This window comes from Equus asinus, chromosome 26 (genome assembly GCF_041296235.1).
Source record: "Equus asinus isolate D_3611 breed Donkey chromosome 26, EquAss-T2T_v2, whole genome shotgun sequence".
Classification (NCBI taxonomy): Eukaryota; Metazoa; Chordata; class Mammalia; order Perissodactyla; family Equidae; genus Equus; species Equus asinus.
Genome location: NC_091815.1, coordinates 20,226,211 through 20,252,363, shown reverse-complemented (window position 1 = coordinate 20,252,363; position 26,153 = coordinate 20,226,211). Strand labels below are relative to the sequence as shown.

The 26,153-nt window shown below is 39.7% G+C and overlaps 1 pseudogene; it reads right to left on the bottom strand.

Annotated features, from left to right (window-relative positions):
* Window positions 1-14,219: 14,219 nt before the first annotated feature.
* On the bottom strand, window positions 14,220-19,538 carry LOC106829212 (histo-blood group ABO system transferase pseudogene; annotated as a pseudogene).
* Between the last annotated feature and the right edge of the window lie 6,615 nt (window positions 19,539-26,153).

Genomic DNA, 26,153 nt, shown 5'->3' with positions numbered 1-26,153 from the left:
AGTTTCCTTATATTTCTAGTTTTTCTTAGTGTTTTAAAATCACGAATAGGTGTAGGTTGCTTTTTCTGCATCAATTGAGATGATCATGTGGGTTTCTCCCCCATTCTATTAATGTGGTGTAACCCACTGATTAATTTTCTTATGTTGAACCTTACTTGCATTACTGGGATAAATTCCACTTGATCATGGTGAATAATCTTTTAATATCCTGTTGGATTTGGTTTGCTAATATTTTGATGAAGATTTTAGTATCAATTTTCGGAACAGATATTTGTCTGTAATGTTTTCTTGTGATGTCTTCTTCTGGCTTTGGTATCAGTGTAATTCTGGCTTCATACACTGCATTAGTTAGGAAGTGTTTTCTCCTATCTTATTTTATTTGATATTTTATTTTTTTAGGAAGATTAGCCCTGAGCTAACATCTGCTGCCAATCCTCCTGTTTTTGCTGAGGAAGACGGGCCCTGGGCTAACATCCGTGCCTATCTTCCTCTGCTTTATATGTGGGATATCTACCACAGCATGGCTTGCTAAGCGGTGCCATGTGCGTACCTGGGATCCTGAATGGCAAATCCCAGGCTGCTGAAGCAGAACGTGTGAACTTAACCGCTGCATCAGTGGGCCGGCCCCTTTCCTCTTTTATTTTTTGAAAGAGTTGATAAAGATTGGTGTTAATTCTTCTTTAAATGATTTTGTAGTATTTGTGGTTACTATTTGAAGCCATTTGTTCCTGGACTTCTTTTTGTTTTTTTGTAGAGTTTTTTTGGTTGGGAGGTTTTAAACTACTGATTCAAACTCTTTACTTGTTATAGATTTGTTGAGATTTTCTATTTCTTCTTGCATCAGTTTACCTAATTTGTGTTTCTAGAAATTTATCCATTTCATCTAGGTTATCAAATTATTGGAATTTATTGGTTATCTTATTTATATGCACAATTGTTCATAATATTCTCTTGTAATTCTTTTATTTAAGGTCTGTAGTAAGGTCCTTATTTTCATTTATGATTTCAGTTGAGTCTTTTCATTCTAGCTTGAAGATTTGTCAATTTTGATCTTTTCAAATAACAAACTTTTTGTTTAATTGATTCTCTATTGTTCTGTTCTCTATTTTGTTTATCCTCATTCTGATATTTATTATTTTCTTCCTTCTGCCAACTTTGGATTTAATTTGTTATTCTTTTTCATGTTACTTCAGGTGTTATTTATTTGAGATCTTTGTTTTTGTAATGTAGGTATTTACTGCTATAAATTGCTCTCTGAGCATTGCCTTTTGTGCATTCCATTAGTTTGGGCATGTGAATTTTCATTTCATTCATCTGTAAGGATTTTCTTTTTTCCCTTGTGATTCCTCTTTGACCCATTGAGTTTTTTAGACTGTTTTGTTCAATTTCCATATATGTTTGAATTTTCTAGTTTTCCTTCTGTTGTTGATTCCTAGCTTCATTTAATTGTGGTCAGAGAAGGTATTTTGTATGATTTCAAGCTCTTAAAATTTATTAAGACTTTTCTTTGTGGCCTAACATATAGTCTATCCTAGAGAATGTTCCATTAGACCTTGAGAAGAATGTACATTCTGCTGTTGTTGGGTGGAGTGTTCTATATATGTGTGTTACGTGTGGTTCATTTATCATGTTGTTCAAGTTCTCTATTTCCTTAATGATCTTCTGTCAAGATGTTCAACCATCATTGAAAATGATGCACCGAAGTCTTCAATTGTTCTTGTAGAACTATTTGTCCCTGTTTGCTTCATATATTTTGGTTCTCTGTTGTTTAGTGCATATATGTTTAGAATTGTTATATCTTCTTGATAAACTGACCTTTTTATGAGTATATAATGTCCTTTTTCACCTGTAATGGTTTTTGACTTAAAGTCTATTTGTGTGCTATCAGTACAGGCAGCACAGCTCTCATTTGGTTACTATTTTCATCAAAAATTTATTCCATCTTTTCACTTTCAACCTATTTCTCTTTGGATCTAAAATGAGTCTCTTTTAGACAGAATATATTTGGATCTTGGTTTTTTTTTTATCGATTCCACAAATCTCTGCCTTTTGATTGAAGAGTTTAGTCCATTCACATTTCAAATAATTACTGATAAGGAAGGGCTTCTGCCATTTTGCTATTTGTGTTCTAGATAACTTATACCTTTTTTCTCCATTACTGCCTTTTTTGTGTTGAATTGATATTTTTGTAATGAATAATTTTGTTTCCCTTCTCGCTACCTTGTGTGTGTGTTTTTAGATCTTTTCTTGTGATTTCCGTGGGAATTACATTTGACATATTAAATTTATAACAATGTAGTTTGAATTTATTGTAAGTCAGTTTTAGTGGCATATAAAATATCTACTCCTATACTATTCCTCCCTCTTTTATTTTGTTGTTACAAATTACACCTTTGTAGATTGTGCCCAGAATTTTTGATTTATAGTTATTTTTCATGCATTTGTCTTTTAAATTATGTAGGAAATAAAAAGGGGACTTAACAAACCAAAAGTACAACAATACTGGCCTTTATATTTGCCTCGGTAGTTACCATTACCAGAGATTTTGGTTATTCCTATGTCTTTGAGTTACTGTTTAATGTTCTTTCATTTCAAGTTGAAAGACTCACTTTGGAATCTCATATAAGGCAGGTCCACTGGTGACAAACTTACTCAGCTTTTGTTTACCTGGGAATGTCTTAATTTATACCTCATTTTTGAAGGAAAATTTTGCCAGGTGTAGAATTCTTGATTCACAGGGCTTTATTTTCGTTGAGCACTTTAAATATGCCCACTCAATGCCTTCTAGCCTCCGTGGTTTCTAATGAGAAACTGGCTGTTAATATTATTGAGGATCCCTTGTATATGACAGGTTGCTTCTCAGTTGTTGCTTTTAAGAGTTTCTCCTTGTCTTTGAACAGTCTGATTATAATGTGTTTCAATGTGATCATTGGTCATCCTGCATTCATAGGTTCATGTATTTCATCAAATTTGGGAAGTTTTTGGTCATTCTTTATTCAAATATTATTTCTTCCCCTTTCCTGCTCTTCTCCTTCTAGGACTCCCTTAATGTGTATGTTGGTGTGCTTGATGGTGTCCCTCAGATCCTTTCACTATTCTCTTCTGTGCTTTCTTCACTATTCTCACTATGCTCTTTTCACTATTCTTATTTTTTTCTTTCTACTCCTTAGACTGGATAATTTCAATTGTCCTGTGTTCAAGTTCACTGAGTCTGTCTTCTGTCTGCCTAAATCTACCGTTGAGCCCCTCTAGTAAATTTTTCACTTCAGTTATTGTAATTTTCAGGTCCCTAATTTGTTTGGTTCCTTTTTATAATTTCAATCTCTATTGATATTCCCTACTTATTCAAATATTGTTCTTCTGATTTCTTTAATTCTTTGTCCACACTTCTTTAGCTCTTTGATCATATTTAGGACAGTTGTTTTAAAGTCTTTGTCTAGCAAGTCCAACATCTGAGCTTCCTGAGGGATGGTTTTTGTACATTTATTTTCTTCTTTTTTTTTTTTTTGACTGGCACCTGAGCTAACATCTGTTGCCAATCTTCCTTTTCTTTTCCTTCTTCTCCCCAAAGCCCCCTAGTACGTAGTTGTATATTCTAATTGTGAGTGGTCTAGTTGTACTATGTGGGATGCCATCTCAGCATGGCTTGATGAGCGGTGCCATGTCCGCACCCAGGATCCAAACTGGCAAAACCCCAGGCCACCAAAGTGGAGCATGCAAACTTAACCACTCAGCCATGGGGCCAGCGCTATTTTGTTTTGTTGAATGGACCATTTGAAAATTATATCATGATGACTCTGGAAATCAGATTCTCATCTTAACTAGGGTTTGCTTTTTATTTTTTTTAATTGTTGAAGGCTGTTGTAGTCTAATTGTTTAGTGGCTTTTCCCAACTATTTTTGCAGAGACGGCTTTCTTTGTTGTATATTACAACTGATGTCTCTGTTTCTTAGCTTGTGTTCAGCTAGTGACAGAGTATTTCTTGAACGCCAAGGGCCAAAAAGGAAAAAAAGAGAGAAAGAAGAAAACGGCAAAAAGAAAGGGAGAGAAAAGAAGAAGAAACATCTCTTCTAGTATTTGAAGATTGGCTTTGTGTTATGGCCCTCCTCAACACTTAACATGGCTGTTACTGAGCCTGAGAGCAGTCCAAGGTGAAAGCTTAAGGTCTTCTAAAGTCTTTTCTGAACATGTGTCTTGTATGGGGCATGCACGTGGCTTTCTAAATTTCTCCCATAAACAGAGGCACTTTTGAATATGCTAATTTCCCAAAGTAACTCTCTCAATTTCCCTCCACGGCTTTGGGTGGTCTATTGTATGTATCAACCATAATCTTTTGCCTCAAGTGGCTGCAGGTTGTTCATCTGCCTAAAAATGTTTTTAAGCAATGTCTGCCACTTTTCTAGCCTGAGTGAATTTGAAATTAGATGAACTGGAGATGAACACCCTGTGTCAGTCCTTCAGCATCCCCTAGAGAAGCTAGCAAAGACATAAAAAATAATTTGTGAATAAGGTCTGATCCTTCCCTCTGGAACCAGCAACAAGGGTCCTATATTGGGAATGCAGACTTAAATCTTCAGGACTGCCACTGAGATAGGGAGGGGACAGGGCAAGGGCAAGTAAAAATGCTACAAAGCTTTCCTACCACTTTTAAGTTGCTTGGTTGCTATAAACCTTTGACTGTTTTCCAGAGTTCTATCCAAGTTGGTTCTGACAGTTTGATTGTTTTTTGATGTTTTGTGGAGGAAGGGGAGCTTGGAGCTGCCCACTCCACCATTTTGCTGATGTCATTCCCAATTACGTTTTATTTTAATGTTTTAGCTGCTTACCGTTAATAGAATAGGTTACAGGAAAACTACTTATTATAACATATTTGCTGATTTTATTGAAATGAAGGCAAAAAAGAAATTTTATAGAGTATATATAGACTAATAAAATGAATATTTTATGACTAACCCAAACTGTATGAGGCCATCAAGAGGACACATGTGCATACATAATAACAATAATAAAATTCCCTCGTTTTTGACTTTTTGACAACTCCTAGTCCTATAAAATCTATAGGTTTTAAAATGTGTTTCCATTTTATTATAAATGTATATTTATCAAAGAAGGAGGATAGAACACATTTCATTTAACAGTGTTTTAGCTTAACTTACTACTTTTAAACTTTAGACATATAGTATGTAGCCCTCCAGTTGTACTCACTCTGGTCATGACAAATGTTAGAAATAGGCATGGCCATGTCCCTAGCAAATGCAAAGTCAGTTGTTTTCTGGAAGAACCCACTTTAAAGCTTCAGATAATTCCCACAGACAAAATTCCGAGGATCACGATCTCACAATAAAAAAATTACTAAATACACGAAATAAGCAATCATGATTAAGATATAGCAGAAAACAGACATGCAAACACGCGCACACACACACACACACACACACACACACACACCCCATACACTCAAATTGACCAACTAAGACTGGAAATGCATGAACTATTGGATATCATACAAAATAAATTGCTTTAACATGGTTGGACCTTGGAAATAAGATATTACCTTTAAGAGTCACAAAGGATAGATTAAGTCCAATGTACATCTATCCGAGTCCCAGAAGGAGCTAGTTAAGAGACGAGGGAATGATAATATACGCATGAATGGGAATCTCACACACAACAAAGGAGGCAATGCAGAGCAGCTAAGAAAAAAATCGCCAAATCAATTAAGTATTCTTGAATAATTGGTTATGATACAGAAAAAATAAAAAGAAATCCCTATTTCAGGTTATACTCAAAATTCAATTAGAAAATATAGAAAAATATTTTATGACCTCAAACTAAGGAAGGATTTCTTAAATACAACACAGGAAGTATGAACCATAAAGGAAAACACAGATAAATCAAATTCAAGGACTCTGTTAATCTACAATGACATAAAGAGAGTGAAAAGATAGACTCCAACGGGAATAAGATACGTGCATCATATATAACTGAAAAGGACTGATGTAGAGAACACTAGTGAATGAATAAGGAAAGGACATAATCGCTCAATAGAAATACGGGAAAATCACAGAAAGGGAAACTCAGCCAATAAACATAAAAAGATGTTTAGCCTTATTATTAATCCAAGACAAGCAAATTAAAACCATAATGAGTTATTAATTCATATCTACCAGTTGGCAAAAATTTTAAAGTTGGGTAATAAAACCACGTAACTTGCCTAATAAAGTTGAATATGCACATATCCACTCCTTGATAAATTGAGTGTGTCTAGCTAGTAGCTTTGTTTATATCAAAAAGTCAAAAACAGTACAATGAATAAATAAATTGTGAATATGAAAAATACTACAAAGTAATGAAAATGAGTAAACTCTAAGCTGACATAAAGATTCCAATTTAATGATAATATTTTAAGTTTCATATTTTGTTTTTTATATTTTACATAAGCATATATAATATCTTTAAATGTCATTAAAAACATTATTTTACACTCCACCATTCTCATTACTTTACTTGTAAGGAGGTTCCTTTTAATTTTGCTATGTTTGATTGTTTTCTTAGGATTTATTTATGAAATAGATTTTGAAACTATGTATTTATGAATGAATTACTTGACCAGAGGGTAAAAACTTTCCTAAAGCCTTGGGGATATTTCTTTAAAGTATGATGATACCAATTTTCATCCCCACAAGAGTATATGAGAGTGTGAGATTCTATGTATTCTTGTTTAAGAAATTATGTACTCAGAATATATTTTTTTACTTTTGTCACAAAAAAATACAAAAATATTTTTTCATACCCTCCTGACTTCCTCCTGATTCTGACTACCTCCCTGTCTAACCCACACAGCCTTCCACTTCTTCTTGATGTAAATCCCGAACACTAAATTTTCCTGAGTGATTTCAAGCATGTATTCTTTTGGATAACCTTTAGATTGATTTTCATTGGAATGAAGATTAATTTGGGAAGAGTTAATATTCCTACAATGTTGATTCACCCTATACAAGAGCATGACTTAATTCTTAATCTGTTCAAATTTCATTTTGTAGTTCTCAATAAAATGTTGTACCTTTTAGTATGATGGATACATTTAATGTTAAGTCTAGCAGAATGCCCAGTACTTGTAAAATCAAGGTTTAAAAGGAGCAAACAATAAAGTAAAATGCCTAAGTTCACCCAGCAGGTCAGAGAAGGGTCAGGACTCACACCTGGGCCTCTTAGCCCCAAGTCCCAAGTTCATTCCTGTGTATGTGACTTTGTGCCAGCCAGACCCAGAAAAATAGAGCGACGTTACTTATTTTCTCCTTTTTTTTTGTGAGCCATACTCACTGGAGCCCAACACTGCTCTAGTCTCTAGGAAAGTGTTGGTAAAACCTAGCCCCTGTCCTTCAGTCACAAAGCTAATGTAACCTAATCTCTGTGTTTTGGCCTCACAACTAGCCTACTGGTAGATAAATCGCCTCACTTGACGCATTTGAAAGTAAGCTCAGTGGTGTCATATAGCTTGTCTCATGTGGCACATCCTGCAAGAAAGATTTCAGGGTCTGACTTCTTTTCATGACAGCAGCATTCTCTCAGAATTAGTTTCTTCCATCCTCTCCTTTTCTCCTGCATCCTGGACCAAGACAGGATGGGAATCCTGGTCCCAGTGGCAAAGCCCAAGAGCAGCTAAGCCTCCATATTCAACATTCATGCCAAGAATCCTTGCAGAAATCTCAGCCTCCTCAGGAAAATGGCAGAAAATGGCATATGCCACCAGCAGATGGAGAGAGCTTGTGATGAGCTCACCCAGGTCATCTCCAGAGTCACCTTTCAATCAATGGAGTGGCCTTCCAGGGGCTAGAGGCCACTCTGATAAAGCAGAGCAAAAGAAAGGCTGTGTGTGGCTGTTGACATCATTTTTAACCTCTCAGGCTGGTGCAGCCTGGGGTGACATGTATGTTATTTAATTTAATCCCCAAACAACTCTCATTTTACAGATAAGGCAACAGCCTTAGAAAGATAGAATGGCTTACCCATGACCATACAACTAGTCAGTGGCAGAGCGCAGATTTATTTCAGTTCTGACTCCGGTCCCTATGCTCTCAATGACCACACCTGTTCTTTTCACCTGCTCTCATGACATCCTGCCAGGCCTCACTCACTCCACACAGACCCTGGGCGCACAGAGCTGAACTGCAGCTATTTTATTAGAATTGGCCTGATAAAGACTGCATCAGACAGCATGATTAGGAGCACCAGAGGAAGCTCATGCACAAGTCCTGGGCCTAAGCACTTCCCATATCCCGGGATCACCTAACTTCTTATCTGTAAGGATGAAATAGTCTCCTTGATCCTTCAATTCAATCTTCAGTGAGAACCCCTGGCCCATAGTGTGAAGAAGGGCTAATATCAGACAGACAAGGTTGAGGATGTCTCCTTAATCGCCCAATGACAGGAGTCTGAACACCCGCCTAAGCTGTGACAGGAAGGGAATGAGAAGGTACTTGAAGGCACGGTGGGGACTGGCCCTGGGGCATCTGAGTTTGGGTTTATGTGAAACCTCCTCTTCTTGTGAATTTTCCATCAGCTCTATTTTAGAAACATTAAGATATATACATGTATAATTTTTTTTAAGTATGCTTTTTTGGTGAGGAAGATTGGCCCTGAGCTAACATCTCTTGCCAATCTTCTTCTTTCTTTTTTCTCCCCAAAGCCCAAGTACATAGTTATATCCTAGTTGTAGGTCATTCTAGTTCTTCTATGTGGGATGCTGCCACAGTATGGCTTATGAGTGGTGTGTAAGTCCACACCCAGGATGCAAATTGGCAAACCCTTGGCCACCTAAGCGGAGCATGCAAACTTAACCACTCGGCCATGGGGCTGGCCCCCAATATATATATACATTTTGTGTGTGTGAGGAACATTGGCCCTGAGCTAACATCCATTGCCAACCTTCCTCTTTTTGCTTGAGGAAGATTGTCGCTGAGCTAACATCTGTACCAATCTTCCTCTATTTTGCATGTGGGAAACTGCCACAGCATGGCTTGATGAGCAGTGTATAGATCCGTGCCTGGGGACCAAATGTGCAAACCCTGGGCCACCGAAGCAGAGCATATGAACTTAACCATTACGCCACTGGGCCAGCCCCGAGAAATATTAAAATTGTTGTTATCCGAGCCCCAACTGTCACTTTTGCAGCCTGGTCACATCCTCTCCCAACTTATACTGGCTCCAAATACAGCACTCGCTTAAAATGTGGAGCTGAAAATCATGGGAGGAGGCAAGGACAAGGGCGTGTGCCTCTGCAGATAGCCTGGAAAGTCATCCAGAAAGCAGACTTTTACCTTAGTGCAAGTCCTGGAGGAAAGTAGGGAGTTCTGGACCTGATTAGGGTCCCTTAACCATTTTAACTGCCTACATTCTCTGAATCAGGCCCCAAGGCTGGGTGGACACCATACTTTGGGCTCTGAATCTATTACTGCCAGGGAAGTTGCAGGACTTGAGGCTGTATGGATTTACTCCAAGGCTGATAATACTCCCATTCTACCCCCCAACTGGATTATGCCAGCAACTTCCCTTTCACTCTTAAGCAAACAAATTCTTGTGGTCTTTCTTGACTCCCAGTAGGTCCAGTCTCATCCTTCCTTCTGGTAGTCTCACCTTTCTCTAACAGTGAACATGACACCGAGATTGGCTAGAGCTTCTTAGCCAATCCAGAAATGTCAGTGAGCAGCTGAGGGGGTGTGTGACTCACCTCTTGCATCAGGGACTCTTAAGTCTGCTGCTGTTGGCTGTCTTCCCCCGTCTTTTATGCCTATAGGTCTCTGCAGGACCTATAGTCCTATAGAACAGAAACTTGGGTTAACCAGAGGGGGCACTCTGTCTATTTAAACTCTCCCAAGAGTCAAAGTTAACCTTCTACTCTAGGAAAACAGTTTGATGGCACAAACAAGATGTCCACCAAAACTCTGACAGAAAGAAACCTGAGAGAGCTCCCAATGGCCAAAGCTGGAACAATATTTGCACCAAAATGAGGAACATGGAATTGGATTATAATCCAAAGTTCAAAATAAGACACATGAGCCCATAACAATATAAATAAGTGTTTAAATAAATGGAGAAGAGACAACTCTTCCTTACAGATAAATTCCAAGTAATATATATAGATACTCCCCTCACTCTAGAAAGTGGAGCCTAATATTCCTCCTCCTTAAGCCTGGGCTGACTTAGTGACCCACTTCCTAAGAATACAGTAAGAAAAGGGAAAAAAAGAATTTACAGTAGAGAAAACTGGCAAACACTACATTATTCAAGTGATCAAGTCTAACGTCACCAGAGATAAGACATTGATATCATGCACGCCCTGGTGTGAGGTGACAAGAAGAGTACTTCACTTCTGTGGTATCTTTCCAAAAACCCCAAAAGCCAGTCTAACCATGAGAAAAACACCAGACAAACATAGACTGAGGGACATTCAACAGGATACCTGGCCATTCCCGCTCAAGACTGCCAAGACCACAAAAAACAAGGAAAGACTGAGAAACTGTCACAGACCAGAGGAGATTGGGAGACATGACAGTTAATACAGTGTGTTTACGGTGAAGATTGTATTCTGGAACACAAAGAGGAAATTAACAGATGAATTAGTGAAATCCAAACAAAGTCTGGAGCTTATTTAATAGTAATATATCAATGTTGGCTTATTAGTTTTCACAAATGTATCATCTCTATAACTTTTCTGCAAATATAAAATTATCCCCAAATAAAAGTTTGTTTTTTAAAAACCTGCAGTAGGAAAGGGCTGTGTATACTGTGTATACTCCTCCACTGACTTTGTCCAGCAGTTTCCTCTGACCTCACCAAACCCATTTGCAGATGTCTCGGAGAGTCATGTGGTGCTGGAGGGCACTGGGGCTGGAAAGCAGAGAGCTGGGCGAGAAGGGGAGCAGCAGTTTCCCATGGACTTGTGAAGCTTGTGATGCCTGTGGCATCTAGAAATGTGTGTCTGGAATGGGAAGATGGGATTGGAGCTATATATTTGGTCTTTAAAGCTGGGAGACGGGATGGGATGAACTAGAGAGTGGTATAGACAGACTAGAGCCCACCTACTGTGCCAAGGGCCCTTCAGGGTTAACAGGGGAGCAGATAAGGAGGAGATAGTAAAGGAGACATAGAAGATGAAATCAGTTAGATAGGAGACAGTATGAGTCCCTTGGTGCAAAAAGCGAATCAAGTAGGAAGAGGGCATCACCATGTCCCAGGAACAGGAATCATGTATATTTTCCTCACCTTGTTATTGCTCTGCCTTTAGCCAGGTGTCTGAGCACACAGTAGGCATTCAATGAACACTTGCTACGATGTCATGAGTGAAGCCCATGGGATCATCATCTAATGTTCCTGTCAGAACTGTCCCTGATAAAGCAAGAGCAGAGGATAGGCACCCACTCATCCCCCAAAAGAATTGTATCAATGCAAAACAACCGAAACTTCTTCACCCACTCCCTACTCAATGCTTCCTGAGATCTTAACGTGACTTTGACATCACAGAGCAATGACAAATGTATGCAGAAAGTTGCACCCACTTTCTTAAAATATCAAAACAGCCCCATAAGAAACATAGTAAATGCAAATCCTCCCAGACAGAGTCTACATGCTAAACACATGAGTCAGTGCATGCAGATTCTCAATGGAGGCTCGTGCAGACAGCTAAGTAAACCAAGCTTTACAAAAGCAACCCAAGAAATATGACGTGTGAAGCCCAACATGAGAAACCAGAAATGACAGACACAGCAGCCATGTTCCTTTGCAGCTGAGTTGAGGGGTCAGAGATGGGCATGAGGCCTCTGGTGGGACGGGGCTGAACAGTGTGAGGCCAGCTCTGGGACCCCCTAACCCTTAAGGCAGGGCTGTGGGCAGAGCCGGACTGGGACGGGGAGACCTGGATGGCAGGTTCTCTTCTGCTCCCTCAGCTGGCGGTTAGGCCTCTGCGAGCCCCACGTGGATATTTTAATTTTGCATTAGGGAGAAAATACCTTCCTAAATTGCTCTTATGCAAAAATGGTTGCTCAGCAGTGACACAGAAAAACACGCAACTTAGAATTGGAGACTAAAAGCTGGAAAAGGGCCCTAAAATTATAAATATTTACCAACCATGGAAGAGAAATAAAGATTGTAATGGGTGACTTCTCTCTCTCCTGTATATGAGAGAAAAAAAGCAGCGGCAAGAAAATGGAGGATTTCAGGCTCTTGCTGAAAAGCAGCAAAATCATTTCTAAGTAAAAGAGACAGGTTTACATGACAATTAGGAACTTCCTATTATCATCTAGAATTTTTATTCTGTTTTAGGGAGCTGGCAAGTCCCTAAGTAAGTAAATTGATAAATTGAACGTGGGACCGAGGCAATCAGCTGGCAGGTGGAGGGAAGAGTAGGGGGACCTGCTTTGCTCCCACTGCACAGATGACGATGCTTTGGGATGAAGAAGCCAAGTGCCAGGACAGAGGGCCTCGACCTAGCATCACATTCCTCCCCGCCCGCACACTAAAGGGACCTCTTACCTTCTACAACTCGCTTTCAATTTCTGAAAGAGGAAGCAGTTTGGCTTAAAGCTGAAGACTTTTCCCTGCTGATAGGGAAGCAATATTTGCAAATCATATAGCCGATAGGGGGTTAATAGCCAAAATATATAAGGAAAATATATAAGAAATATATAACTCAGTAGCAAAAAACCAAACAATCCAATTAAAAAATGGGCAGAGGATCTGAGCAGACATTTTTCCAAAGTAGATATACAATGGTCAACAGGCACATAAAAGATGCTCAACACCTCATCATCAGGGAATGCAAATCAAAACCACAATAAGATGTCATCTCACGCCTGTCAGGATGCCTGTTATCAAAAGGACAAAAGATAGCAAATGTCGCGAGGATGTGGAGAAAAGGGAACCCATGTGCACTGTCAGTGGGAATGTAAATTGGTGCAGCTACTATGGAAAACAGAATGAAAGTTTCTCAAAAAATTAAAAACAGAATTACCACATGATCCAGCAGTTCTCCTTCTGGGTATTTATCTGAAGAAAACAAAAACACTAATTCAAAAGCTATTTGCACCCGGGAGTTCACTGCAGCTTTATTTACAATAGCCAAGATAGGCAAACAACATAAATGTCCATTGACAGATGAATGGACAAAGAAAATGTGGTGTATATGCCCACACGCGTGCGCACGCGCACACACACACACACACACACACACACACACACACACACACAGAGGAATATTATTCAACCCTAAAAAAGAATGAAATCTTGCTATTTGCAGCAACATGAACGGCCCTGGAGGGCATTATGTTAAGTGAAAGAAGTCAGACAGAAAAGACAAATACCATACAATCTCATCTACATGTGGAACCTTAAACACAAAACAAGACAAACAAACAAAGAACAGCAAAAAAACAGCCTCACAGATACAAAGAACAGATTGGTGGGTGCCAAGGTGGGGGAGTGTTGAGGGGATGGGGAAGTGGGCAAAATGGGTGAAAAGGGTCAAAAGGTACGAACTTCCGGCTATAAAATATTTAAGTCCTGGGGATGTGACATACAGCGTGGTACTGTAGTTAATAATACTGCGTTGCATATTTGAAAGTTGCTAAGAGAGTAGATCTTAAAAGTCTTCATCATTAAAAAATATTTCTGTAACTACGTATGGTGACGGATGTTAACTCGAGTTATTGTGGGGATCATGTCCCAATGTATACAAGTATTGAATCATTATGTTGTACACCTGAAACTAATAAATGTTATAAGTCAATTATACCTCAATACAAAATTGCCCAAAAAAGCTGAAGACTTTTGTGCATCGGCCTGGCCGAGGGCTGAGGCAGGCCCTTGTGCGCCTGTGCGTCACAGGAGGCAGGAGACTGTGTCCCAAGCCCTCCTTCCTTGTTCTGGAAAAGATCTCATCTCTGATCCCTCCTTTGTCAGGACAGGCTGACACCGCCCTCCTCCTCCACCCTGAGGGTGTCAGGAGCACAAGGTGAGAAGCTAAAGGTGGTGGCAACTCTGGGAACTTGCGCCTGAACCCAGGATTCGGGCCAGCCTAAAGGTGTGTGTGTTTGGTGGTGGCAGGAGGATGGCGGTGGGAAGGATGCTGGGCCTGACTAAGTGTGGGGAGGCGGACCTAGGCCGCGACCGGACAGAAAAGGAAGCAGAGTTATACCCTTTGTGCTAACACTGGTTTTAATGAAGGCTAGCATGGCAGGAGGCAGACTCAGCTAGCTGAGCATCGCCCTCTCTGAGCCCTTCCTGGAAGCTTTGCTCACCACTGTCACTCTTGGAAACTGTTCCCCAAGACGTTCAATCTAATCCGGGTTACAATTCTGAGCAAGCGGTTCACTTGTTCTGCCCCCCAATAACCCAGTAGCTGCTTATTCCACATGTACTCAGGGGAGAGGACCTTGGAGGGTTTGTGGTAAAGCAGGTATTTGTTCAGGTGACTCTCCTCAAGCCACACGGCATCGATGTCACTGTTTTTGTCGACCATCATCGCCTGGTAGCAGGCCTTGGTGAGCCTGTGAACCTCTGGCACGGACCCCCCAAATAAGGCCCCTGTGTAATAAAAGTCCCCCTCATCTTCAGGAATCTGGGCTTGTGACTGAGGCCGCCGTTCATAGGGGAAGTTGTTCCGACTCAGCCCATAGAAGCCAGGATGGAGGGTGCCGAACAAGGAGGCGAGGATCTCCACGCCCACGTGCTCAGTAAACTTCATTTTCCCATCTGCACACACAAGGTAATCCACCTCCCGGTGGAAACGCTGCTCAGAAAAATTGCTGATCACCTCCATGCGGTGCAGGAAGATGTCCCGCCAGCTGGAATAGCTCTGGACCTTGAGGATGACCATCTGCCTTCCGTTTTGGAGGGGAATGCGAGGAACATGGTCAGGGCGGTCAGTGAAAATGTAGTAGTTTACCTTGTAACCCACCATGAAGTGCCTCTCTGCGGTCTCCAGGAGCTGCTTCAGGTAGATAATGTTTTTCTTTACAGCAAACACGGTCAATCCAATGGTGGTGTTCTGGAGCCGGAACCACTCATTCAGGATGTCAATATTGAAAGTTCCCTCCCAGATGATGGGAGCCAGCCAAGGAGTCACGAGAAGGACGTCTTCCCTAGGGAGTGCTAGCACTTGTGGCTGGGGATACACCATCCTTGGTAAATTTACATCTTGTAGGTCATGGCGTTCTCTAACAGCCACGCTTGCCCCAGCCTGGATGTTTTCTAGCTTCCGGGCTCTCGGTTTCTGGTAACAATAGCCAAAGAAGGCCAAGGCAAGAGCTATTAGGAGAAGAAAGGTCACTCTACGAAGTGAGCAGCACCTTTGTGTCCCAGCCAATATTGGCAGTAGCTGGGCCATACCTGCACGATCAAAGGATGCCACCTCTTGTCTCCTTTATGATATGAGGGTACTCGTCTCGCCTAGCTCCACCCTCAGTGGTGTCCTTGAGGCAGGGTGAGGCTAAACCCCTGACCCTAAAGCGCCCACACCCCCACTCCCTGCTCACTACTCTAGCAGCCCAGGCTCCCTGGAGGCCTGACCCTGGCAGAAGGGGGCACCTGGGCACGGGGGCATTCTGGCATGCCCTGCAGGGAAAGACAGGATCTAAACAGACCTGGTGCTGTCAGAGTAACGCAGTGCAGGCCTTAGTCAACAGACAGCTAGAACTGAAGGACCAGCCCGCAGGAGAGCAGTCAGGACTCTGGAAATGGGCTCAGGGGACTGGCTTGAGGGAGGCCACTGAACAGGTCAAGGACAGAGATTGTGATGAAAGCAGGGCAGGGCAGCAGCCACCAGGGAGTCTAATCAGAGGTTCGGGGCTGGTACTCGGGCCTTCCCTTGACACTTACTAGCAGTGTGCTAAGCACTGGGTTTCCTGAGAAATCCATAGGGTCAAGATCAGACTCTCTTCAAGATCACAACCATCCAGGCTAATGTGGGCCATCCTTCAGGATCCCTGATTTGGGAGCCATGGTGGAGGGGACAGAAGATCTACAGATCAAGGATTGTTTTCCTTCATTCCCTTAATTCCCCCCAAATCCCATGACTATTAACTTTTCAGGTACCAAGTCTCACACTGTTGTTAGGAATCGGCTGCTAAGGTTAATGCGCATTATCTCATTTAATCCTTACAAGTCTGGAGGATAAATGCTACTTTATCCTCATTGTACAAATGGAGAAACAGGCTCAGAGAGACGCGTGACTGGTCCATGCCCCATGGCTAGCTATAAGTGCTCCAACCAACCCAGCGGCCAGACTCCAGATTGTCTTGCGCTCTCACTCTCTGTCTCACCTGTGCCTTCTTTGAAGTTTCCTTTGTTGAGTTCTTTTTAGTCAGATTCTTTTGATTTTCTCCCTTAGGCTTCACATGTCAGCTGTCCCTAGGACAGAGGCCTTGAGATAGTGAAGATAGGTTGGGCCCCTGCCCTTTGCTGACTCAGGGCTTATGTGTTGTCGTTTGGTACACCTCCTCCCTCTGATGTCCTAAGCAATTCCAAATGTACTTCCTGGAAAATGAAGCCTCCTGCACAGAGCCCTCCTGCCACACTGTGGGACCAACAGCAGGCAAAAAAGGGTCCTATGGCAGCTAGGGAGCACCTTCTGCCTGTACCATGGAGTGGGCTGGTTCTCTCATGCCACTCTGTGACACCTTGCTTCCGCCATCACGCAGAGTGGATGGCTGGAGATGTCGGTTGTCCAGGAATTACACAGTCTCCTCAGGACTGTTCTGAGCATGTTGGGATGGGAGAGGGAAGAGTGCTCTGATGAGTGTCTTTTTTTTTAAACGTCTTTCTTTTTTGCTTTTATTTTTTAAAATGGAGAATTTCTAACATGCACAAAAGTAGACAAAACAGTATAATGAACTCCCATGTACCTATCACTGAGTCCCGACAATTATTAACCTATGGCCAATTCTACACCCCCCCATACACTACCACCTCTTCTCAATCTGCCTGTACTATTTTGAATCAAACCTAGATATCATGTCACGTCTTATGTAAATATTTCAGTAAATATCTATAAAACATAATCAATGAGCTTTGAAAAAACATAACAAAAATTAGCATGGTTATACCTAAAATAAATGAACAATCATTTCTTTGTATCATTAACTTTCCAATTTTTGTTCAAATTCCCGATTATGTTATAATTTAAAAAAAATTATTCTGTCAAGGTCATATTGGCTTATAACATTGTGTAAATTTCAAGTGTACATTATTATATATCAGTTTTCTGTGTAGACTGCATTGTCTTCACCACCAATAGTCTAGTTTTTATCCATCACCATACATATGTGCCCCTTTACCCCTTTTGCCCTCCCCCCACCTCCTTCCTCTTTGGTAACCACTAATCAGTTCTCTTTACCCAGGTGTTTGTTTATCTTCCACATATGAGTGAAATCATACTATGCTTTTCTTTCTCTGTCTGGCTTATTTCACATAGAATAATACCCTCAAGTTTCATCCCTACTGTCACAAATGGCATGATTTTACCTTTTTTATGGCTGAACAGTATTCCATTGTATATATACCACATCTTCTCTATCATTCATCCATTGATGGGCAATTGGGTTTCTTCCATGTCTTGGCAATTGTGAATAATGCTGTGATGAACATAGGGTTGAATAAACCTCTTAATTGTTGATTTCATGTTTTTTGGATAAATAGCGGGATAGCTGGGTCATATGGTATTTCTATTTTTAATTTCTTGAGAAATCTCCATACTGTTTTCCATAGTGGCTGCACTAGTTTGCATTCTTACCAGCAGGGTATGAGGGTTCCCTTTTCTCCATATCCTCTCCAACATTTATTATTTCTTGTCTTGTTAGTTATACCCATTCTGACAGGTGCAAGGTGATATCTCATTGTAGTTTTCATTTGCATGTCCCTAATAATTTGTGATATTGAACACCTTTTCATGTGCCTACAGGCCATCTGTCTATATCCTTTGGGAAAATGTCCATTATATCCTGCCCATTTTTTGATTGGATTCTTTGTTTTGTTGTTGTTGAGTTGCATGAGTTCTTTATATATTTTGGAAATTAACCCCTTGTTGGATATATGATTTGCAAATATTTTCTCCCAGTTGGTGGCTTGTCCTTTCGTTTTGTTCAAGGCTTCTTTGCCTTGCGGCAGCTGTTTACTCTAATGTAATCCCATTTGTTTATTTTTTCTTTTGTTTTCCTTGCCTGAGGAGACATGGTATTCGAAAAGATACAGCTAAGACTAATGTCAAAGAGTATACTGCCTATATTTTCTTCTAGGAGTTTTATGGTTTCAGGCCTTTAACCTATTTTGAGTTAATTTTTGTGTATGGTGTAAGATAATAGTCTATTTTCATTCTTTTGCATGTGGCTGTCCAATTTTCCCAACACCATTTACTGAGGATACTTTCCTTTCACCATTGTATTTCCTTGGCTACTTTGTTCAAGATTAGCTGTCTTTAGATGTGTAGTTTTATTTCTGGGCCTTAAATTATGTTCCATTGATCTGTGTGTCTGTTTTTGTACCAGTACCATGCTGTTTTGATTACTATAGCTTTGTAGTATATTTTGAAATCAGGGATTGTGATGCCTCCAGCTTTGTTCTTTTTTCTCAGGATTGCTTTAGATAATTGGGGTATTTTGTTGCCCCATATGAATTTTAAGATCTTTGTTCTATTTCTGTGAAGAATAACACTGGGATTCTGACTGGGCTTGCATTGAATCTGTAGATTGCTTTAGGAAGTATGGACATCTTAACTATGTTTATTCTTCCAATCCATATGCATGGAATATCTTTCCATATCTTCATGTCATCATCAATTTCTTTCAAAAATGTCTTACAGTTTTCATTGTATAGATCTTTCACCTCTTTGGTTAAATTTATTCCTAGACATTTTAATCTTTTTTTTTTTTTGTGATTGTAAATAGGATTGTATTCTTGAGTTCTCTCTCTGTTAGTTCATTATTAGAGTATAGAAATGCAACTGATTTTTGTAAATTGGTTTTGTACCCTGCAAATTTGCAGTAGTTGTTGATTATTTCTAATAGTATTCTTATTACCAAAAGTTCAGTCTCTGATCCCAATGCCAATCCAAATAACAAGAACAGAATCTTGGGTGAAAAAGGAAAGGCTTTACTTTGCCAGGTAGAGGGAGAAAAGCAAGGGCTAGTGCCTCAAAAATTGCTAACTCCTTGTTAAGAAATGGGTAGGGTTTTTATTTGGGATTTTAGGTAGGGGAGGGGGACCATGGCCTTCTTGGTCGGCATTTTCCCATTTGCCTGTGTCTGGGGCTGCTTCCAGCAGAGGAGACAAAGGATTTCTCAGATGAGTGTCCTTGGCTGTTTACCTCCATGGTGAAGGTAGACTCTGACATCAGGAAGCCAAGGAGTTGGGCCTGGGAAGCTTCAGTTTCTTGATGTTCTGTGGACATTAGTTTCTCTGTAAAAGAACTTCAAGGTCCTGGGATTAGCCACAACTTTAGTGGGAGCCCAGCATGAGGCCATCTGGACCTTAACAATTTGTAACTTCTATTTGATTGCAAAGCTCATGGAGTCAGAGGTTAAAGAAACAAACATTTACATGTGAGTGTAACCAGAGACCCAGGGAACTGGGAACGTGTGCTTTTAGTTTTAACCCATATATGCTGGGTTCACAGTAGGGGAACCAATGTCAGGACTGATATTAACTAAGAGCTGGTAACATTATGATGGATTCTTTAGGGTTTTCTATATAGAAAAACATGTTGTCTGTAAATAGCAAGAGTTTCACGTCTTTATTGCCAATTTGGATACCATTGATTTCTTTTTCTTGCCTAATTGCTCTGGCCAAAACCTCCAATACTATGTTGAATAAGAGTGGTGAGAGTGGGCACCCTTGTCTTGTTCCTGTTCTCAGAGGGATGGCTTTCAGTTTCCCCACTGAGTATGATGTTGGCTGTGGGTTTGTCATATATGGCCTTTATTATGTGAAGGTACTTTTGTTCTATACCCATTTTATTGAGAGGTTTTTTAAATTAGAATGGATGTTGGATCTTGTCAAATGCTTTCTCTGCATCTATTGGGATGATCATGTGGCTTTTATTCCTCATTTTGTGAATGTGGTATATCACATGTATTGATTTGCAGATGTTGAACCATCCCTGTGTCCCTGGTATAAATCCCACTTGACCGTGGTGTATGATCCTTTTAATGTATTGCTCTGTTTGTTTTGCCAATGTTTTGTTGAGGATTTTTGCATCTGTGTACATCAGCAATATTCGTCTGTAATTTTCCTTCTTTGTGCTGTCCTTGTCTGGCTTTGAGATCAGGGTGATATTGGCCTCATAAAATGTGTCAGGAAGTGTTCCATCTTCTTCAATTTTTTTGGAATAGTTTGAGAAAGATAGATATTAAATCTTCTTTGAATGTTTGGTAGAATTCTCCAGAGAAGCCATCTGGTCCTGCACTTTTATTTTTGGGGAGGTTTTTGATTACTGTTTCAATCTCTTTACTTGTTATTGGTCTATTGAGATTCTCTATTTTTTCTTGCTTCAGCTTTGGGAGGTTGTATGAGTCTAAGAATTTATCCATTTCTTCTAGGTTATCCAACTTGATGGCATATAGTTTTTCACAGTATTCTCTTATAATCCTTTGTGTTTCTGTGGTAGCTGTTGTAATTTCTCCTCTTTCATTTCTAATTTTATTTATTTGAGGCTTCTTTTTTCTTAGTGAGTCTGGCTAAGGGTTTTTCAATTTTTTTATCTTCTCAAAGAACCATCTTAGTTTCATTGATCTTTTCTACTGTTACTTTGGTTTCAACTTCATTTATTTCTATTTTGATTTTTATTTCCCTCCTTCTGCCGACTTTGGCCTTTGTTTGTTCTTCTTTTTATAATTCTTTTAGATGTAGTTTAAGATTGCTTGTTTGAGATTGTTGTTTGTTTGTTAAGGTGGGCCTGTATGAATTGCCTTCTTAGGACCACTTTTGCTGCATCCCATCCCGTATGGTGTATTTTCATTTGTCTCCAGATATTTTTGATTTCTCCTTTAATTTCTTCAATGATACCTTGGTTGTTCAGTACCATGTTGTTTAGTCTCCATATATTTGTCATTTTCCCAGCTTTTTTCTTGTAGTTGATTTCTAGTTTCATACCATTGTGGTTGGAAAAGATCCTTGATATGACTTCAGTCTTCTTAAATTTATTGAGTCTTGCCTTGTTTCCCAACATATAGTCTGTCTTTGAGAATGTCCCATGTGCACTTGAGAAGAATGTGTATTCTGCTATTTTTGGGTGGACTGTTCTATGTGTGTCTATTAAGTCCATCTGGTCTAGTTTTTTGTTTAAATCCACTATTGCCTTGTTGACTTTCTGTCTGGATGATCTATCCATTGACGTAAGTGGGGTGTTAAGGTCCCCAATATTATAATGTTGTTGTTAATATCTCTTTTTAGGTTTGTTAATAGTTGCTTTATGTATTGGGAGCTTATATAAGTGTTATGTCTTCTTGGTGGAATGCCCCTTTTATCATTATATACTGTCCCTCTTTGTCTCTCATTGCCTTTTTTACCATGAAGTCTCCTTTGTCTAAGTATGGCAACACCTGCTTAGCTTGGAGTATCATCTTCCATCCCTTCACTCTGAGCCTGTGTTTGTCTTTAGAGTTGAGATATGTTTCCTGGAGGCAGCATATTGTCGGGTCTTGTTTTTTAATCCATCCACCCACTCCGTGTCTTTTGATTTGAGAATTCAATCCACTTAACATTTAGAGCAATTATTGATATATGAGGGCTAACGGCAGCCATTTTATCACTTGTTTTCCAGTTGTTCTGTATTTTCCTTGTTTCTCGTCCCATGTACTTTGGACTTCTAATTCAGTTTGGTAGTTCTCTATGGTGGTTGTCTCAGTTTTCTCTTTATTTACCATTTGTGTCTTTGTTCTAATTGTTTAGTGGTAACTGTGAGTTTTGTATAAAAGATCTTGTAGGTGGGATAGTCCATTTTCTGCTAGCCTCTTATTTCCTTAGTCTAAGCAGGTTCTATCCCTTTCCTCTGCCCCCTTCTAAGTTATTGTTGTCACAACTTATTCCATTTTGTGTTGTGACTTTGTGGTTAAAATGATGAGATTATAGTTATTTTTGATGTTTTCCTTCCCATTATCTTTTTTTTCTTTAAAGACTGGCACCTGAGCTAACAGCTGTTGCCAATCTTTTTCTTTTTTTATTTTTTTATTCTTCTCCCCAGAGGCCCCAGTACATAGTTGTGTATTCTAGCTGTGAGTGCCTCTGGTTGTGCTATGTGGGATGCCACCTCAGTATGGCTTGATGAACGTTGCCATGTCTGTGCCCAGGATCCAAACCAGTGAAACCCCGGGCTGCTGAAGCAGAGCATGCAAAGTTAAACACTCGGCCATGGGGCCAGCCCCGCCTTCCCTTTATCTTTAATGTTATAATCAAGTGTTCGCTAACCTGCAATTTTCTGATTTTGCCTGCCTATTTATCTCCTTGCTCAAAACTTTGTAAACCTTTCTCTTTTTTTTTTCAGGTATGAGGGGCTTTTTGATCATTTCTTGTAGGGGGGCAGTCATGTGGCAATGAACTCCCTCAGCTTTTTTTCATCTGGGACAGTTTTTATTTCTCCATAATATCTGAAGGATATTTTCTCTGCATAGAGTATTCTTGGCTGAAAGTTTCTGTCTTTCAGAATTTTGAAAATATCATTCCACTCTCTCCTTGCTTGTAAGGTTTCTACTGAGAAATCCACTGAAAGCCTGATAAGGGTCACTTTGTAAGTTATTTTCTTCTGCTTTGCTGCCCTTAATATTTTTTGTTTGTCGTTGACTTTTCCAGTGTTGCTACTATATGCCTTAGAGAAGGTCTTTTTTACATTGACGTAATCAGGAGTTCTATTAGCTTCTTTTACTTGTAATTTCAGCTGCTTCCCCAGTTTTGGGGAGTTCTCAGCTATTATTTCTTTGAACAAGCTTTCTGCTCCTTTCTCCCTCTCTTCTTCCTCTTGAATACCTGTAATCCTTGTGTTGCATTTTCTAATTCAGTTGGATATTTCTCAGAGAATTTCTTTATTTCTTTTTAGTCTTAGTTCTCTCTCCTCCTCCATCTGGAGCATTTACATATTTCTGCCCTGCAAATTGATGATTCTGTCCTCCATACTATCAGCTTTGTTATTCAAGTACTCCATTTTTTTATCTCATTCATTGTGGTTTTCATCTCCAACTTTTCTAATTGCTTTTTCATTATAGTGTCAATCTCTTTTGTGAAGAATTCCCTCTGTTCATTAATTTTATTCCTGATTTCAAAGAACTGTTTTTCTGAATTTTCTTGTAACTCATTCAGGTTTTTTTTATGATAGCTATTTTGAATTCTCTGTCATTTAGATTGTACATTTCTGTGCCTTCAGGATTGATTTCTTGGTGCTTGTTGTTTTCCTTCTGGTCTGGAGTATTAATATACTCTCACATATTATTTGATGTGGTAGATTTGTGCCTTCACATATGGGTAGTATCTGGTTGCAGATTACACCCAGTCAGGACATGTGTATTCTGAGCCTGCTGCAATCCCTGGCATGTGGGCCTGTCCTTTGGAATCTATGCTGACAGGGCCCATCTGCAATTGCCCACTCAAAGCAGCTGCTTTACTAATGTATGTGCAGGTGCTCTGGTGGGGGTCCCTTGCTCTGCCTGACTGGTCAAGCTGGTGTGTTGGGCAGAGGGAGGTGTGCTTTCTTTTGTGTGCCTGATCCTGGGGGCCTTCTCACTCTGCCCTCACTGTCTGCCTTCCTGGGGTGTTGGCTTGATGAAAACACCCCCACAATAGCTTAGCCTCCTCTGTGTGAAGCTTTCCCATGGCTGGGAGGCAATTGGAGAATGAAGGCATTCCCATAGAAAGCCACCCCTCCCTGCCTCCTCTCAGAGCTGTGTGCAGTCCCACGCACTAGGTCACTGCTGGGGAATGAGAGAAGATCCCCTTACCTCCTTCTGCTTCCTCCTGGGGGTTCCAGCACCTCCACCTTCAGACGTGTGGCTGCGTGGGTCTTTCAGACATCTATCTTGTTGTGTGAATGTCCTCAGTTGTTTAGGAATGTCCTTTTCATTATATCTTAGGGAGGAGAGTCTAAGGGAAGAGCTCACTCTGCCATCGTGCTGGCGTCACTCTTACTACTGCCACTGTATCTTTTGTTTTCTGGTTGTTTGTATCTCCACTGTTTCTTTTTCTCTGCATTTCTGTTTACCTTTTTAGGTTACTGGTTTTCTATGGTGACTTTCTCAGTTTCCCCTTTTTTATGTTTTGTGTCTTTGCTTTAGATTTTTGTTTCGTTGTTACCATGAGGTTTGTATAAAATGCATCATAGATAAATAGTCCCATTTCTGCTGATAGAAACTTATCTCCCTTTGCCTAACCAGGTTCTATCATTTTACTCCTCCCTTTTTATATTTTTATCGTCACAAATTACCCTTTTTATGCTGTAAATTTGTTACCAAATTATAGTAGCTATAGTTATTTTTAATGCTTTTTTATTTTAACCTTTATGCTATAATTAACTCCCTATTCTAAAATAGAGTTACAATTTTCTGATTCTATTTATGACCATATTCAAAGTTCTTTGTACTTTCATCTTTTCATTTCAGGTAGAAAAGCTCCTTTCAACATTTCTTATAGGACAGGTCTAGTGGTGGTGAACTCCCTCAGCATTTGTTTGTCTGGGAAAGCCTTTATTTCTCTTTTGCATCAGCAGGATAACTTTACTGGATAAAGTATTCTTGGCTGGCAATTGATATTTTTCAATATTCTGAATATGTCATTCTACTCTCTCCTGGTCTCTAGACATATGTTGAGAAATCTGTTGATGGTCTAATGGGAGTTCCTTTGTAGGTTACTTTCTTTTTTCCCTGGCTGCCTTTAAGATTCTTTCATTATCCTAGACTTTTGACAGCTTCATTACAGTGTGTGGAGAGGGTCTTTTGCATTGAGATAGTAAGATCTTTTAGCTTCGTGGACTCGTATGTCTAGTCTTTCCCCCAGGTTTGGGAAGTTCTCAGCTATTCTTTCTTTCTTTTTTTATTGAGATAACATTGGTTTATAACACTATATAAATTTTAGGTGTACATCATTATATTTTCACCTATGTATACACTACATTGTGTTCATGCCAAAAGTCCAGTTTCCATCCATCACCATACAAATGTCCCCATTTATCCCTTTCACCCTCCTGCTACCCCTCTTCCCTCTGGTAAGCACAATCTGTTTTCTGTATCTATGTGTTGTTGATGTTATTATTTTTTTTATCTTCTACATGAGTGAAATCATATGGTATTTGTTTTTATCCATCTGATTTATTTTGGTTAGCATAATACTTACTTTCAAGGTCCATCTATGTTGTCACAAATGGAAAGATTTCATCCTTGTTTATAGCCAAGTAGCATTTCATTGTGTGTATATATATATACCACATCTCTTTTATCTATTCATCCATCAATGGGCACTTAAGTTGATTCCAAGTCTTGGCTACTGTAAATGCTGCAATGAATATAGTGGTGCATATGTCTTTTCAAATTAGTGTTTTTGTCTTCTTTGGATAAATACTCTGAAGTGGAATAGCTGGATCATATGGTATTTCTATTTTTAATTTTTTGAGGAATCTCCACACTGTTTTACAGAGTGGCTGTACCAATTTAAATTCCTACCAGCAGTGTAGGAGGGTTCCCTTTTTGTCCACATCTTCTCCAACACTTGCTATTTCTTGTCTTTTTAATAATCACCATTCTCACAAGTCTGAGGTGATATCTCATTGTGTTTTTGATTTGCATTTCCCTAATAATTACTTATGTGCAACATCTTTTCATATGCCCGTTGGCTATCTATATATCCTCTTTGGGAAAATGTTCAGATCCTCTGCTCGTTTTTTAATTGGGTTGTGTTTTTGCTGTTGAGTTGTATGATTTCTTTATATATTTTGGATATTAACCCCTTATTGGATATATGATTTGCAAATGTCTTTCCCATTTGATAGGTTGTCTTTTTGCCATGCAGAAATTTTTTAGTTTGATGTAGTCCCTTTTTTTGTTTTTTTCTTTTGTTTCTCTTGCATAAGGAGACAAATTCAAAAGGACGTTTTTAAGACCAATGTCAAAGAGCATACTGCTTACATTTTC